Here is a 17,353-nt window from a genome sequence, read left to right as displayed (position 1 = left end):
AAACTCTTAGGGAAGAAATCTTGACTCCACTGAAGCCCAGGGGACTTTTACCAGTAAACTCTGTAGGGACAGGTTTTATGCTACCACCACAAAAGTCAAATATTCTACATTTGAATGTGCTTCAAAGATAGTGCTGATAAGATATTCTATCTGGTCCATCATCACCTGAGATACAAATAATTCTTTCTAAACTTTTCACCTGTTCCTTCCATTTATCTTCACTTCAGGGATCTTGAAGTGTTGAAATGTAGGTATTCCCAGACCTAACTCTCTTATTCACCTGGAGTGCTCACTTTGCAAATTATGGGCACTTGTATATGTGACGAAAACATCCTTTTGCGTGGCTTAATGGCGTCACACATTACGTATCCATGTTTTGTGGGTTTTAAATGAGTTTGCATCATTGCATAATAAACTAGATCCGGATGAAGTTTAGTTTGCAACAATGCAATTTGGAATGATGCAGACATTACTCAGCTCGCCCCCTGACTGCGGGAGAGGCAAGACAGGCTCTGCAGAATAAAAGGATCAGGCCCCTCGCTGCTTCTGCCTTCAGCAGGCTCCTGCGACCGGTAGGATGCCTGGGGCTGCCCGGGAGCAGGCTGGCTTGCCCCTGGAGCAGCGCAGGAAGGTGGCAGGAGGGTGGTTGGGTTTGCTGACAGCCGGAGAAGGTAGCAGGGACAGTGCGCAGGGTGCTGGAGGCCCAGGCAGTTGTCCAGGTGCTGCCCCAGATTGGAGGCACCCAATCCAATGCTTCCCTGAGCCTGCCTGGGCTGCCAGCACACCCAGCTTGCCCCTGGGGCAGCATGGGGAGGTGGCAGGAGAGTGGCTGGGTTTGCTGGCAGCCAAAGAAGGTGGTGGGGATGGTGTACGGGGCACTGGAAGCCTGGGCAGGCTTGGGGAAGTGTTGGATTGGGCTGGGGCAGCACCCGGCCAACTAGCAGAACCACCCAGGCTGCCAGTGCCCTATGCACCATCCCCGCTGACTTCGGCTGCCAGCAACACCAGCCATCCTCCTGCTGCCTTCCCGCGCTGCCCCAGGGGCAAGCCAGCCTGTTCCTCAGTGGCCCCAGACATCCTGCTGGCTGCAGGAGCCTGCTGAAGGCAGAAGGGATGAGGGACCCGATCCTTTTGATTCTTCTTTTTTTTTTTTTGGAGGAGCCAGCTCACCTTTCCTGAAGCCAGGGGACGAGCTGAAAGATTAATGGCACAGATTAAGAGCGGCCTGACCACGGGAGAGGCAGGCATGCTGTGCTGGAAAAAAAAAGGACCAGGCCCTTTGCCACTTCTGCCTCCAGCAGGCTCCTGTGGCCAGCAGGACAATCACATATATACAGCGATGGAAATTGAAACAGTGAGGTCACGTTGACTCATGAGTACAAGTGCCTTATCGCTACAGATTTAAGCAGAAATCTACTTTATATGACTAAGAATGGTAGAATATGGTCCTTAGTCAATAATTATGCTAAGAAACGTATATGTAATTCTTGTTAAATGTACCACACATAAGCTCATCCAAATTGTATTTATCATGTCAATATGGGAAAACTGAAGATACCTCCCTCATGGAAATGTTTCATGGTTGTATTTTCTTGACTACAACATGGCCCTGAATAAGAGACTCATCTTGTTTCTGCGAAGCTGGATGAAGAAAAAAGATATTTCTTTGAAAACACTGGTAAGCAGCAGTGGCCACATCTACATGAGACTCTGACTGCTCAGCAGCTCCTTACTACTGCAGTAGCTCATTACTACCGTGCAGTAGCGTTGCATAACATGAACCATGACGCGATGCTACTGTGCAGTAGTAGTGAGCTACTTGTGTATGCAAGCACTAAATGACCGTGCAGTAACAACAGTGCAGTCAGCATCTCATGTAGATGCAGCCAGAAAGTAGCAGAGTAACCGAGCATCTGAATTTTGGGGGACCGCTGTGTATTATATATGAGAAAATATGGTAGCTTATCATTTAGGTAGATGGGGAATGGATGTAAATGGGGGACTGCTTCCTCAGTCTTTCCTTCTAAGATGAGGCCCGGAATTATCACGTACTGAATTGCCCTCAGAGCTGAATGGTGTTTCCTGGTGCAGCTGGTACCAGCATGTTTCACAGCTCTCTTGAATCTCTGAAAGTCATGCCTTGCACATGACACATGAGATGTTCCTGGCCTGGAATCAAAGGGGAAAAGGATAACAGCAGGGCCTCTATCTGGATGGGTTTGTTTACCGGAACATATTGCCAACCATTCAACAGCATATACTGGTACGGGCTGGGAAGGGTCATTACTGCTGCCCTTGATAAGTAGTGCAAGCAATGTTGCCATATGTTCCGATGCAGCCGGATGAAATCACTGTCCAGAATGACCTTCCAAACAACAAAAAACCCAGAATTAGATGTTTTGTGCTCACTTCTCGTTACCTTAAGGATGTGTGACTGTGCTTTACCACTGTCAATAAAATATCCAAAACGGGCGCAGTGCATCTGGGGAAATGTGAGCAGCAGATTAAGCATGGGAAATTATCATTGTTTATTGGCAGTGTGTGTTAAGTCAAATAAGCCCCTGGTCCTGATAGAAAACATTCTGGTCTGAAAAATCAGGTCAGCTGCTGCTTGACCCAAATGGAGCCACGTTGTTTGACGCTAGTTCCTTGTGTCTCAGTTTTGCTTGGTTAATATTTTCTTCGCCTCCTGTCTTATGCCATGTTGCCATCTGACACTGCATCCAAACAGGTTCTTTCCCAAGGTCATAGCTGCTCCTGCTGCTTACTTCCAACATAGTTGGGTTATGTCCCTGCTACGTGCCTGGGTGAGTGGACCACCATTAATACCTATCATCATCTACACCTGTGGAGGTGGACCATGTTGGAGTTCCATCATGCCATGTGCCATCTAAACACATCACAAATGACAGCTTCTCTTTTTGAAGGGATTTGCTATTTAAATGATAAGATGATTGTGACAGTGCATTCCCAGGCATAGAACAATTAAAATACCTGCATTTTGAAATGAAATCTTCATATTTTCCCAAGCAGGAAGCAACTGTGACTACCTGAAGCCTGCGATCCTGCTCCTGCCTTTGTTTCAAGGTAATTTGCACCCTCACAGATCCTCACAGGAGGTGAGAGGCTCCATACCAGCTATGAACTGACTGCCCAGAGGAGTTTTCCATCTACTGACTCCTCTGTGAATCCTATGAAATATGAACTTCCATTTCTACCCAGGAGAACTTTTAACAATCTTTTCTCTGATGCCCGATGAAGAGTGTTTGTGCCCGAAAGCTTGCAATTAAAGAATTTTTTTTGCAAAAATCTTGTTGGTCTAATAAAAAATACCATCTCTACTACAAGTCGTGATCACATTTGTGGCGCACTCGACATTCTTCATCTACATAAGCCCAAATTCTGTTCTGACTCGCGCCTTCATCCGTCCCAACTGACTTGTCCAGATTATAAATTAGCCGGGAGTTTGGCCCACAGTGTTGTACAAACATTAACTAATTTAATCCTCCCAATCACTATGGGAGGCAGGGAAGTAGCTTTGTTCTCCCTATTTGTTTTTACGGGGGGTAACTGGAGTGCAGAGGGCAAACAGCTAGCTGCCATGGAGGTCTGGATTGTCAGAGCTCGGATTAGAAGTGACTCTTTGGCATTTCTGGCCTACTTCTCCCCTACTCCTTTGCAATCCCAAGTGAGGAATGCACAGCAAGGACTGTTGCAGCTATTTAGAAAAAAGATCCCGGGCCATATCTTGATCTCAATTACACAGCTGTAAATCTGAAGTAGCTCCACCAGATCTCAGTGGAGATACTCTGGATGTATACCAGCATATCTAAAAAAAATCAGAATCCAGTGCCTACTACTAATCAGTAGCATAACTAGGGTTAGGCAAGAAGCATCTCAACCCTGGGCACCGGCTTGGGGTTGGGGCAAGAACAGCAGCAACTACCACTGCTGCTGACACCCTTGATGCAAACCTTCCTAGTCCCGCCAGTGCTATTAAGATAAAATACAGAACAGACAAGCAAAGGGAGACACAGAAAACAGAACTGTTGTAAGCAAAATTGTTTTTAACAGTGTTGTTCAAGCCTCTCTGGTGTAATCTGAAGAGAGGACTTTGTTACATCCGTGAAGTATATTGAAAATGAAATCAGTGGCAACACCAAATGTGCCCAGACATGACAGGACTTTTAAATAACAACAGAATAATTCTATCTCCTTTCCCATTTGTTCCATGTTAACTTAAGGAGATCAGTGCAGACTTTCTGAAATTGCTGCAGCAAGCTGTAAATGATGTATGAAAATAAAATGAAAAATCTCTGCCCAGTCCACAGCTCTGTGCAGTCACTGCTGTGCTGCACTAATGGCTGTTTGCTCCTGTACATGCCAGGGAAGGCAGCAGCTCAGAAACTGCAACAAAATACCTGGATGTAATATTTGGGGAAAGCCCCCCAACACACACACTTTTTGTAAGTGTCTCCTAATGCGAAGTGCAATCGAGGAAAAGAGGGAGAGACACAAATTTTGTCTCTCCCTCCAGCAAAGGGCAGATAGCTACAATGCAGTCAGCTGTGTAAAACACTGGACGTAGTCACTGCCTTCTCGGTCCTGCCCTTTTCTGCATCGACTCCCTGGTTTTGCTTGTACTCCTTTCACCTGTGTCTCGTAGGTGCACATCCCTGCATATCAATGCAGCGTGCTGTGAATAAAGGAGAGTTGTTGGAAGCAGATGTAATAGGTGTAATTAAGTGTGTGTGTGTGTGGGTGTGGTTGACACAGTGTGACTATGTCAGTGGTTAAAAAAGGCAAAAAATAACACAGCGTATATTATGACGAATTAAGTTCCTGATGACCTATTTAAAACCTGTGCTAATACTGCACTGCAGCAGTGCAAACAGTGATTATTAATGCCATTAAAAATTCATGCAAGCCCAGGTTCCACAAATGCTCTACCATGTGAATTGTCTCTATGGAGATAAAGAGGGCACTACGGCAAGCATGAGGAGCCAGGGTCCAAGCTAATGATGCGGTAAGTTGAAGTAACAGCTTCACAAACAGCCCACTTGACTACGACATCCCTCCCTGTGCCCCCAGGTAAGAAACAGCCACGTATTTTAGCTGGAAGTTCCTTCTTAGGTTCTTTTCCTGTCCCCATTTTATTCCTCCTGCTTCTTTCAAAGGTAACTTCTACAAGTGTAAACCAAAAAAACAGAGAGAAAAGAAAAGGAAAAAAAATCCAGTTCATGAGATACTTTTTTACACAGCCTGGAAGCAAAGTGGAGATTGAATTTAATTTAGGCCAATCCTCTGCTGAATTTCAGATAAAGGATTTTTAATCTAGTCATAGGCTGATAAAAATACCCCTCTTCTATCCTGCAGGCAACTTTTCCTGCCAATTTTCTTTCCAGAGAGAGGGGAAGAAATAATTGAAAGAACACTGCAGCATAGAAAATCACACTGAAGGAGGAATGCACTTTGGAACAGAAATACAGAGTGAGTTCACTGTTTTCTCCATGGTCGTTCAGGTATTTAAGATACAGGTAATCATAATCATTAGTTCTTTTTTTTCCTGTGAGCGCTACACAGGCATCATTTATTCAAATACAAAACAAATTTGATATTCCAGAGTGTTGTTATAACTTTCACAGCGTGCCTTTCTCTCTTCTACCCCAAGCAGGATTATTTCAGGGTTAATTTATTCATCTAATTGCTCGATGCACATGTGATATTGCAGTCCACAATGATTTTCTGGACTACAGGCACTGGTAATGACTTAATAAACATGCATGTATACATGATTTAAAAGCAATACATTCTCTTGAATGTAGCATTTCAAATTGTGGATGGAAAAATAAAAGGATGGCTGGAGGCATGTCTGGTTGGACTTGTGAAATGCTGAGCTCTTAATATTTTTTTTTCAGATTACGACTCTGTTTAGAAGAAGGTATTACCTAGCCAGTTTTCTGTTAACTCTCATGTATGTGAATAATCAAAAAAAACCCCAAACAAACAAGGTTTTTTGCATTTCTCTCCAGGTTAAATTATGAACCTTTCTCTAGGATCATAAACATGGTATGCACAGGCTTCAACTGAGCCTGCAGGGGTGCTGAGTGGAGATGATGTGTTGGGTCCTATCTGTAATATGTAATATATAGTAAGTGTATGTCTTATGAGGTTTTCCTCTGTTAAAAAGGGTGTATTGGGAGGTCTGTTGGTCCAGATAAGTATATGTGTGTGCAAAGCATAATTCCCCTGAATTGCTACACAAAGGTGACACTGAAGTGAGATGAGACTTAACCTGTACGGGCCAGAATAGGCTGTATTAGGCACCTACATGTCCACTGCACTCAGCTCCCTGCAAGAACCCTTATATCCCTCTTTTTGTAACATGCCACTTCCTTAGCCTGAAGACTAACAAAAAGCAGCCTTAACTGGTTTTTAAAAGCTAGATGCAACCCGCTTGCTGTTCTAGGCATATTGACGGTTTTGGGGACATGAACAGGGTGGAATAGGATCCCATTTAGGTACCGAAGAGATGGGATAGGATATGGGAAATTCGTTATTCCCAAATTGTAAAGCGAAACCAATTACCATGCTCCGGCAGCCTCCAGCATCTCTTGTTTCAGCGTCCCCGTGCTAAAAAATGGTGTTGGGGGCACTTTAAAGCTCGTCAAATCAACTTTATTTAAAGTGCTCCCACTGCCATTTTTAAGCACAGGGATGCTGATGCACAAAACACTCTGGGCACTTTAATTAAAGTGCTCTAATTAAAACTCCCCTGCCCTCCCCCGCCTCCAGAGCACGTATGAATGCCCTATGTTACAAAGTCACTGTTGGAAGATAGGTGGATGGTTAGCCTGAATTTCTGAAATATGTGAGCTTCTGTAGATTCAGAGGATAAGTGGGACTTCTTTGCAGCACACAGTCATAACACCCTGAGTGCAGAATGCCGAAGGACACCAACTCAAGGTGTTGCTGGAAAAGCGTTGTAGTGTGTATCAGGTCTAAGGATAGGTGAACTGGTATAGACTCTTTCTACTACTAGTCACCAGCCAATTGCAGATCAAATCATTTTTGGAGTCTAAAAAGTCAGCTTTCAAGGCACTCTGTCTTCCTCCACAAATGGTAGCTGCAGTATTAAATAGGCTATCCTTGCTATAGTTCAGCCTGGGACTGGACATACCAGAAATCACATCAATTTTCCAGCCCAATTTTGTGGATGCAAGAGACCTGCATCCAAACTGACTCCAGCTCCAAGTTCTTTGAAGCTCACCTATCCTTTGATCTTTAGTTCCTTTAATGTATGATCTTGAACTGACTTTCTGTATAGTTTTTTCCCCCTGTCTTTAGGAAGAAAAGCCTGTCAGGTTGAAGTTCAGAAAGCTGCAGAGAACAGGTGCCAACTCTATTGTACTCTTCCTTTGGTATCAGCCAGGTGATTAGTAACAGAGGAGGCCTGTACATACCTCTCTTTCTTGTGGTCCTGGTGTTCACATGCAGGGCTGGCTCAAGAGGCTACTTTTGGTGGTGAGTGTGGGTTGGTCTTTGGAGAACCCCTGGATCTGTAATAGCAAAATCCTTGGTAGTAGTGGGAAGAACCTACAATTTCAGCTTCCCAGCTGCTCTGCAGACTTCTCCAATGCCTTGGCTTTGGGCAAGAGGGAGTGAATTTAGACCCTTGGTCTTTATTATCTTGCTAAGACTTCTCCGGGCAGACAGTGTCTGTGACTGGCAAGTCACCATAGTGATTTCATACCTTTGCATTTTCATGCATCTCCTCATGGCTCCACTCAGCAGCCGTGGCACCAGAACACAAAGTGCATCCTGGGAAGGCAACGGGTATTGAACAGACCATGGAAGCAGGACAGAGGGGTAGGAGTGTCCACACACTCCTTCAGGCTGCTGCTGGATGGTGGCAGGAGCCTTTTTCTACTTGACAGAGGTGGCACAGCTCTGCCAGCAGAGAAGAGGGTTGTGTCACTGCAGAGGGGCTTAGGTGTAGTGTGGATTAGGCCTTAGGAAGGAAACCAGCACCTTCTCTTCAGGTTTCCAACCTGAGAGTTTGCATGATGGACTCACATTTGCCTTCTTTTTTTCAAATCATTATGTTTCAAAGAGAATGAGGGGACAAGGCAAACAGTTGTATTTCTCTCATCGTTTGCTGCCATGGTGCCTCTGTGCCACAGAAGGACTCTGGCTCTCTTCTGCCCCCACCCCCATCCCCTTTTAATGTAAGCTACAGAAGCCAAGTTTAACTAATCCTTCATTACATCGGTCCCACAGAAACCCACTGCGATTATGGTTGTTATCTGCCCTTCTAATCTCAGCAATGTCCTCATGTGGGTTTGATCCAAAGACAACAGGGGCCTTAATAGACATTGCATGTGGCCCAAATTGATGATTATATGTGCTCCCACTCTTCCAGATGAGGTTCCAAGTTATTTCGAAGGCAAGAGCAGTGGGGGCACATCTGTACAGCTTCACCGACCTACTCCAAATCCTTGTTTGCCTTTTCCTTAATGGCTGCTAAACAATGTGCAGATGATTTAAGTGCATTATCCAAAATTACAGCTAGTTTTCTCTGCCTCTCAGAGTTCAGTGCTGTGCTTCCATTCAGGCCGTAATCCCTGTGCTTATTTTCGCTCCCCAGTCTCATTATTTTTCATTTTGCTACTTTTAGCCTAGCTGGTTGTCAGTTATATTCCATGTGAACTCAAGGGGGGGAAGAAAAAAAAAACAACCCAACCTTAAAACAAAAGAAGTCCATGAAAAGGTAACTTGGAAAGGCTCTTCAGCCATTTCTCTGCAGTCACAAAGGCATACACAGAGCTCTTCAAAATCTGGCACTTTAAATATTATCTCAAATAATATTTGATGTGTTCCATATCTCCATTGTGACTTCACAGCTGAAGTTACAAATTATGAGATAGTGGCATCAAAGGCTATTTCAGCCCTAATATTACCGTTATTTGTACCTATGACGGGGTCCTCACCAAGATGAAGGCCCTGCTGGAGGTGCTGTGTAATGGTGTAATTCAAGGCAAGTTTTTCTCTCAAGAGCAAGGCAAGATGGACAAAGGGTGGGAGGAAGGAAATATTATTATTCTTGTTGTATAAATTGATACTATACAAGCCATCTATTAAATAGCACCTGGCTGAAAAAAATGTTGATGGGAGAACAGTTTCATCAGAATGAAAGGATAACATGGGACTGCACCCATTTTGATGAAATGTGATGTAACGTGTTCAAACGAAACATTTCAGCTCATTTTTTGTCACCTCATCACATTTTACAGTGGGTATGATAATTTAATACTGTTTATATATGTGCTTTGTGTTTTGTTATTATCTAAACAAAACATTTATATGTTTTTGGACCAAAGTTTGCCAGAATCTCTGCTGCGGGGAGAGGGAGAGAAAAGTTTGTCTCCTCATCGTCCTTCAGAATTTAGAACAAAATTCAAACTGTTCAAAATGCTCTTGGGGCAGTGATTCCAATTCCAAAGCAACTCTCTTCTGGAGCCCCAGTCTTATACCTTGCTTATAAGACCTGTCATCCTTTTTTTACTTTTCTTTCTGTTTTTGTTTTTGTTTTTGTTGTTAACTTTTCCAGATTTGTGATTTCCTACATCATCGTATCTTATATAATTAAAATATAAGAATAATATTCATTGACTAGAGTATGCGCTAGCAATAAACTTCTTGCATGATTATCAAAAGACTTAGTACTTAATCACCTGCAAAAACCATTTATTGCTTGGCATGCTCTACCACTATGAACATTATCCCTTAATTAACTGCCTTATTTCATCTAAATTAAAAAAGATAATTTAAAATGTTACCATGAACACATTTTTGTTATTAACTTGAACTGTATAACAATAAGAAAAAAAATGTTCCTTTCTTGAGCGGAGACATGCGATTTTACTTTCACATGTAAATGAAGGATTTTTAATTTTTATCTGGGCACTTTTATGAATTGCTCCAAGTAGATCTGTGTTTTCTGTTTTCATAGGCTATGACTAAAATATCAAGCCTCAGGCTATTCCATTGAAAGTCAGGAAGTCAAATAATTGCCTCTCAGCCCCAGACCTCCTTCTGGACTGTCTAAGATGTAAGTGCTGAATTTTTCAATGGGAAAGAAATTAAAGAAATACAAGACTGTATTGAAAACCACATCCCAATGATAAGAGAATAGCCAGTGGACTATAAGGAATATCACGATGGAGCTGAATGAAAAGAAGAAAGGTGATACTCTATGAGAAGCTCAGGGTAGTTACAGCTGAGCAGCAGTATCACATGGGGCAATTCGTTCCAACATGGATATTGGATGAGTGGGGAGGTGTTGTCTCCAGGTACAGAGGGAACTAAAGCAGGAACTTCGGGAACTGATGAGTTTGTAGAAGAAATTTAGCCTGGAAGCTGCAGCTCAAGCAGGAGGAGTCGGGCAGAATTTAAATGCTGACAGATAGCACCTAATCCTAGAGGCTCCTAAATGTACTGGGTGAGTCCTTGTTTGACTGAATAGTGTTGTGTAGGTGGAGGACTATCTAGTTTCTGGATCCTGATTAGGCTTAGGGTTGAGGTAAGTGCTGAGCTGCTCACTTCTGTCATGACTGGGGCACTATGGCACAGACAAGTGTGTCTTTAGGTGCCTGGGAGCCATAAGGAGAAAACAACTGAGGTACCTTCGGAGTTTAGGCACCGTTGAAGTTAGGCAGCAGCTGAGTGCAGGTTTTCAGGACTTCAGTTTTGGATTTGGGCACCTCAATCCCACCCAAGTCCTGCTTTAGGAGCCTATGTCCTTTCTAGGTCTGTCCTTTAGTCCATCCTCAGTAAGGCTGCCCAAGAGTGTAACTGCATTGGATGTAGGTAGCTAAAGAGTCATTAGTGGTCATGAAATGCTACTGCAGCCAAATGGAATTAGGAGATACTTGCAGCAACAAGGATCTTACCTATATTTTCTAGTGAAGCTAAACAAGAGAAGGAGCAGTCAGCCAAATCCAACTGCTCATGTAGGTTCTTCACTTACGTTCAGGAACTTCACCTAACACAGGAGGCATATGGTCCCACTAGGGGGAATGCCTTACTGGACTTGGTGTTGGCGACAGGGGAGGACCTGGTAGGGGAGCTGTGATTTGTGATCAACTTGAGGACAGTGACTACCAATCAGCTGAAATCGCCATACAGCGTAGGATGAGTAAGATAACTAGTAGGCTGGAAGTGCTTGACTTTAAGGAGGCTAACTTCAGTGTGCTCAGGAGTTCAGTCAATGACACACTGCAGGATAGGAGTATTGGCGAGAGGGGAGTCCAGGAAAGATGGTTGTTCCTAAAGGAAACGATCCTTTGGGCACAGCGGGAGACTATCCCAGTATGAGGGAAAAGGGGGAAAGGAACCAAAAAAATGTTGGGCTAAACAGGGAAATCCAGGGGAGCCTAAGGGCAAAAAAGAAGGCATATAGGTGGTGGACGTGGGGGGAAGCTACCAAGGAGGAGTATACTTGGCCCACACTTGCAGGGAGGCAGTTAGAAAAGTCAAAGCAACTACTAGGTGAGGCTGGCAACACAAATTAAAGACAACCTTTTTAGGTAGGTAGGGAGTAAAAGGAAGGTGCAGGGCAGCATAGGACCCCTGCTGAACAAGGAGGAGCAATTAGTGACAGACAGGGGGGACAAGGTTGAGCTATTCAATGAGTTTTTTGCCTTGGTGTTCCTGAACAGGGCTCAAGATAAGTCTCCTAATGGGTTCATAGATGGGCATCACAGGGACACCAGCCCAACAACTGTCAATGCTGACATGGTGCAGAGTCACTTGGATGGACTGGATGTGTTCAAGTCAGCATGCCCGGATGAGCTCCATCTGAGAGTATTGAAGGAATTGGCTGGTGTCATAGCAGAACCACTGGCACAGCTGTTTGAGCACTCGTGGCACTCGGGTCAGGTCCTGGAGGACTGGAAAATGGCCAGTGTGGTCCCTACTTTCAAGAAGGTGAGTAAGGAGGATCCAAGTAATTATAGGCCAGTCAGGCTCACCTCCATCCTTGGAAAAGTCTTTGAAAAGATTAAGAAGGATCATATTTGTAGGAGTCCAGCGGGAAAAATAATGCAGCAGGGCAACCAGCATGGATTTGTAGCAGGTAGATCATGCCTGTCCAATCTGGTTTTGTTTTATGACAGGGTCACAAAATGCTTAGATGCAGGAGTAGAAGTGGATGTCGTTTTCTTGGACATTAGCAAGGCCTTCGATATGGTGTCTCATCCTATTCTCATAAATAAATTAAGAGGCTGTGACATAGATGTTTACATGGTCCAGTGGGTGGCAAATTGTTTTAGTGGTTGCACCCAGAGAGTGGTAGTAGACGGGTTGGTATCGACCTGGAAGGATGTGGGTAGTGGGGTCCTGCAGGGTTTGATCTTTGGAGCTGTACTCTTCAGTGTCTTTATCAGTGACCTGGATGTGGGTGTGAAGTGTACTCTGTCCAAGTTTGTGGACAATACTAAATTATGGGGTGAAGTGCACACTCCAGAGGGTAGGGAACAATTGCAGGCAGGCCTGGACAGGTTAGACAAGGGGGCAGTACACAGTAGGGTGCAGTACAACAAGGAAAAGTACAGAGTGCTGCACCTAGGGAGTAAAAATACCCAGCACACCTACTGGCTGGGAAGTGACCCTCTCAGCAGCACAGAAGCAGAAAGGGATCTCGGAGTCATAGTGGACTCCAAGATGAACATGAGTCGTCAGTGTGACAAAATCATCAGCAAAGCTAACCGCACTTCATCATGCATCAGCAGATGCAAGACAAATAGAACCAAGGAGGTGATACTTCCCCTCTATGCGGCACTGGGCAGACCACAGTTGGAGTACTGCTTCCAGTTTTGGGCAGCATACTTCAAGAAGGATGTTGATAGATGCAAGAAGGTCCAGAGGAGGGCCATTCATCTGGTTAGGTGCTTACAGGACAAGCCTATGAAGAGAGACTGAGGGACCTGGACCTCTTCAGCCTCTGCAAGAGAAGGCTGAGAGGTGATCTTCTGGCCACCTACAAATTAAGTAGGGGGATGCAGCAAAGGATCGGAGATGCTCTATTCACCAGGGCGCCTCTTGGGGTAACAAGGAGCAAAGGTCACAGACTGACAGAGAGCAGATTTAGACTAGACATCAGGAAAAACTTCTTCACAGTAAGGGTGGCCAAAATTTGGAATGGGCTTCCAAGGGAGGTGGTGCTCTCTCCTGCCTTGGGGGTCTTTAAAAGAAGGCTGGATAGGCATCTGGCTGGGGTCATGTGACCCCAGCACTCTTGCCTGCCCGCGGCAGGGTGTCAGACTCAATGATCTGCTGAGGTCCCTTCTGACCCTGGCATCTATGAATCTATGAAAAGATGCTTTTCCATTATGGCAAACCTAACTGCAAGGTAGGAAAAGTAGGTCTCACCTCAGAAAAGCTGACTTACCACTCTATTTTTTTTCTTTTTGCTACTGCCCAATTTTTCTTTTTCTCTTCTATTTCTGGGTCTCAAATTTCATATTTCTCCTTTACACAGTTATATACAGTCATTAAAGATGAATTAATTGTATGAGAATGGCTACAGTCCTCCTTTATTGATGGCAGAGAGAAAGAAATTCCACATTCTTTTAATTACAATTCTTGGTAATGGATTGATGACTATCTTTGAAAACCAAGTGCCTTTGTAGTAGCAACTGTTTCCTCAATCTATAATATCCCTCTGTAGAGGGTTATACCTGAAGGCTACTAGATTCTTTTTCACCTGCATATCTAGTGCTGAAGAGAATTCCTATCAAATCTCTCTAGCCTTGCCTGTAGCTCACAATGGTGCAATGGGAAATGCACAGATTTAGATTTAGCCACTAAGGTAACATGCATTGAGGTCCACATTAAAAGAGTAGTAGGACAAGAACCCTGGGATTACATAACATGACAATGATCCTGGGGAGGAAAGATTTTGTACCTATGCTGAGTACACTGCTTTGGCTCAGCTGCTGCAGTGGTGTTCCCATTGCAGAGCAATATGTGATTCGATAGTTGCCCCGATTGAAGTAATCTAAAGTAGGATAACATGAGGTGTCAAGGCAGATATTAGAAATCATTTCCATCCTTTTCATTAGGAGCCAGGCATTATTCTCTTGGCAGCTTTCAAAAGCGTATTTTTAGCTATTGTTCACTAACTTTAGCTATTGTGTTGTAAGCACAATAGAAGCGGGAGCCTTCAGCTCTTTGTTTGTTAGTAATCATGGGAAGAAGATTCTGCTTTGGAGTGGTCAGTGAGATGCTCATTTAAAAAAAAAAAAGACATGTTTGCATTGTAGCAACAATAGAAGGGAAACCTGAAGCCTTCCAGTGGCTGCAGATTTCATAGAAGGCTGAGACCGCTCTGAACATAACTTTTACCCCGTGTGGCTTGTGCTTTCTTGACAGAAATCAAAGAGTGAGGATGCATCCTGACTAGACTGCTTGTACTGATGAGTGACAAGCTGATACCACCACAACTATGCCGTTACCAACTTAATGCCCCAGGCAATGTACAGCAGATAAATGGTTAACTAAAACAATGCTTTTAGGATATCTGTAGGGGGATGTGGAATCATTCTGAAACCGCCACAGGGACTTGTTGGTGAAAATTGCTGCCCTATATTTTCTTTCAAAGATACTCACAGAGTCAGTTATCTTAACTGTTTCTGACATTTTGCTTGCCCAACCATGAGGTTCCTGAGATGGATGGATGAAAATGCTAGTCTTTAAGAATGAAATGTGACACAGGTGAGGACACACAGGTCAGGCTGCAGAGGATGTTGCAAATCTCATACATCCTTATGAATATCTAGGGTTCTGCTTCAGGCTCTGGAAGGGAATGGTTTCTAGAGTACCAAGACTCTTCTGTCCAGTCTTTCAAAGTGTGACCCTCTGTAGGGACCCAGGCTGAGCAGCTGCACTGGGATAGGGCCTGTGTGCCACACACTCAGCAGGTGTCTCACTCTCTTATTTTCAAATCTTGTCCATCACGACTTGGTGTAATCGAACAGAGGTATCAGGAGGTGGTACCTGCTTGGACAGAGTTGGCTGAGACTGGCATGGGTCATGACATCTGTGGGTCTTCTGTGGGGTTCCTCCACCCCTACACCCCATCCCTTTCCACTCGGGTGTTCCTGTCGGTGCTTGGTGCAGACACTTAGCCATCCTGAGCACCTGTCCTTGCAGTTCAGGCAAAGGAATCCATGATAGGAAGAAACCGTGTTGCCCCGAATCAGTGTTTTGGCTGAGCTCACCTGTTTCTACTGAAGTTCCAGGATCAGCAGTGTATGTCCGCAAAAAGAAACAAATAACCTGATAATACCTTAAATAGCTCTGTTCTAGTCTGCTTCATGCCTTTCCTTGGTCTAGCAGTGCACCTTGGTCACCTTTCCTCAGGCACCCCCAGTCCTCCAGGGCTTGCCCTGTGTATGGTCAGTCCAAGTGAGCCAGTCTGTTTTGGGCCAAATCCTTCAAGTAATGTGGGGTCAGGGGTAGCTTGAATCCTGAAGTAGCCCCCAGAGCCATCTAGCTTCCTATGGCAGAGTAGCAATCAGGAATCTGTCCAGAGGGCCAGAGTGATCCAGGTCCTTGGCTTCTGGTCCTCTCCCTACGTGGGGATGCACAGTGAGAGGCTTCACCTGTACATGCATTCCCCCTCTCCTGGGGCCAGTGCGTCCTTATGTAAGTGTTCTCGGGTTGGTCTGAGCCAGTTTGGACCCTTACTTACCCCCAGCTGCTGCTGACAGGTGCTGGGAGCCCAAGAGGAGCTCATTATTCCCTGCATCTGTTGCCTCTGGGCCCTAGGCAGTGCCTCCTGCACTAGCTGCCTGCTTTCTTCTTGGGTTGTGGCCTGAGTCTGCATGGGACTGGGGTTCTGACCCCCACCCCATTCTGGGACCGAGGCCCGGGGGATGTCTGCTTCATGCTGGCTGCCTGTCTGGCAGTGCAACGGAGCATGCCCTGGGTGCACAGACTCACCATTTGCCTGCAAGCCTAGTCAGGGATATGCCTTCTGAGGAGTGTGCTGGCCACTACCATTCTGGTAAGTACAGGGTCAACCTGGCCCCTGCTACATCCTTCCTGCCTGGTCCCCAACCTGGCTGTATCTCATTCCTGTTTCTTCCCCATCCCTGACACCATGTAATGTAACCCCAGGCCTGGTTTCCTCTGCCCACCAGTCTCCATCTCCAGTCCTCAAGGCTTCTCATCCTAATTCTAGTCCCCTTCCCCAGCAACTCCTGGCCTAACTTCAGTTTCTGCATCCCCATGCCTTATTCCAATCTCCTTGTCCAAACAATCCCACAAGCCCCCAGCATTCTAGCTCCTTATCAGATCTGCCTTCCTTATCTGTGTTCCCACTTTCCCCAGTCCCCAGGTTCTTAGTCCTAATGTCTTACCCCTTCCCAAATCACAGGCCCATATTCTCTTTCTCTACATCAACCTCTGGTCTCACATTCCAAACTTCTCCACCTGCCTTGGCAAGTCATGTTTTTGTCCCCTCTTCATTTAAACTGTGAATATTTTTTCTCTACACAGCCCTTTCTCAGCCTGGGAAATCAGTGAAAACACAAGAGAAACAGCCTCTTTATTGGCAGTTCAGGTGCCTGGATCAGCATCAGTCCAGAGCTGCAACTGCAACCTCACACCTCACAGGATTGGCATATGTATTCATAATGCATACATACACATACATTTTTTTTCTATAACATTTCAAAGCTAATCACTTATTATCATTTAAAGCTACTACAATTGTGAGGCTAATTATTTTTATATACAAAGCTGAAAAATATGTACAGGGAGCAATAAAAATTACAATAATGAAGCATTAGTTAATTAAAATGTTATTTGCATAAGTTATTTATATTTTTTAAAGATTTTGTTTGCCATTTGCTACAAGCCCTTTATGATAAACAAATGCATTACATAGTTCTCCTGACTATTGTGATAGGGGCAATGCCCTGAGAAAAAACTTACCCCAAAGGGTAGAGCTCCCAAGCTGGTTGGATGCTGATGAGAACTGGAAGTCTGGTGGGAGTGAAACAGCAGTAGGGGAAAATGCTGGGGCAATGAAAGGGGGGGGGGGGGAAAGAACGACAAGCCCAAGAAGAGCTAGGATTGGCTCTAGCCCTAGCATGGATCCATTTTATGGCAGCGTGCTGGCACTGATTCACCACCCGACCCCTTAAGAAAAGAATATAAGTTCCGATGGAACCAGAGCAGGGGGAACCAGAAGTGAGGCTTCTGGTGGGGCCAGAAGAGGCCCAAGGAGGAAAGAGCTCCAGAGAGGAGCAGTGGTGGGTACCCCAGGGAAGTGCACCTGGATAAA

At 44.8% G+C, this 17,353-nt stretch overlaps 2 long non-coding RNA genes across 2 annotated transcripts in view; both read left to right on the top strand.

The window, feature by feature from the left end:
• The window catches only part of LOC109281252 (uncharacterized), a 155,139-nt gene extending 151,829 nt beyond the window's left edge, over positions 1-3,310 (top strand). Inside the window, exon 5 of the long non-coding RNA XR_009459638.1 lies at positions 3,031-3,310. This is a non-coding gene — a long non-coding RNA (uncharacterized LOC109281252). The remainder of the gene's footprint in view (positions 1-3,030) is intronic.
• Positions 3,311-5,024: 1,714 nt separating this feature from the next.
• LOC109281262 (uncharacterized) lies at positions 5,025-16,870 on the top strand. Its single transcript, XR_002087856.2, has 5 exons — positions 5,025-5,091; positions 5,377-5,490; positions 10,013-10,111; positions 11,721-11,988; positions 16,564-16,870. It is a non-coding gene; the product is annotated as an uncharacterized LOC109281262 (long non-coding RNA).
• Positions 16,871-17,353: the final 483 nt, after the last annotated feature.

Source organism: Alligator mississippiensis, chromosome 2 (assembly GCF_030867095.1).
Source record: "Alligator mississippiensis isolate rAllMis1 chromosome 2, rAllMis1, whole genome shotgun sequence".
NCBI lineage: Eukaryota > Metazoa > Chordata > Crocodylia > Alligatoridae > Alligator > Alligator mississippiensis.
The sequence above is the reverse complement of the archived record's forward strand: the minus strand, read 5'-3'. Positions and strand labels throughout refer to the sequence as shown.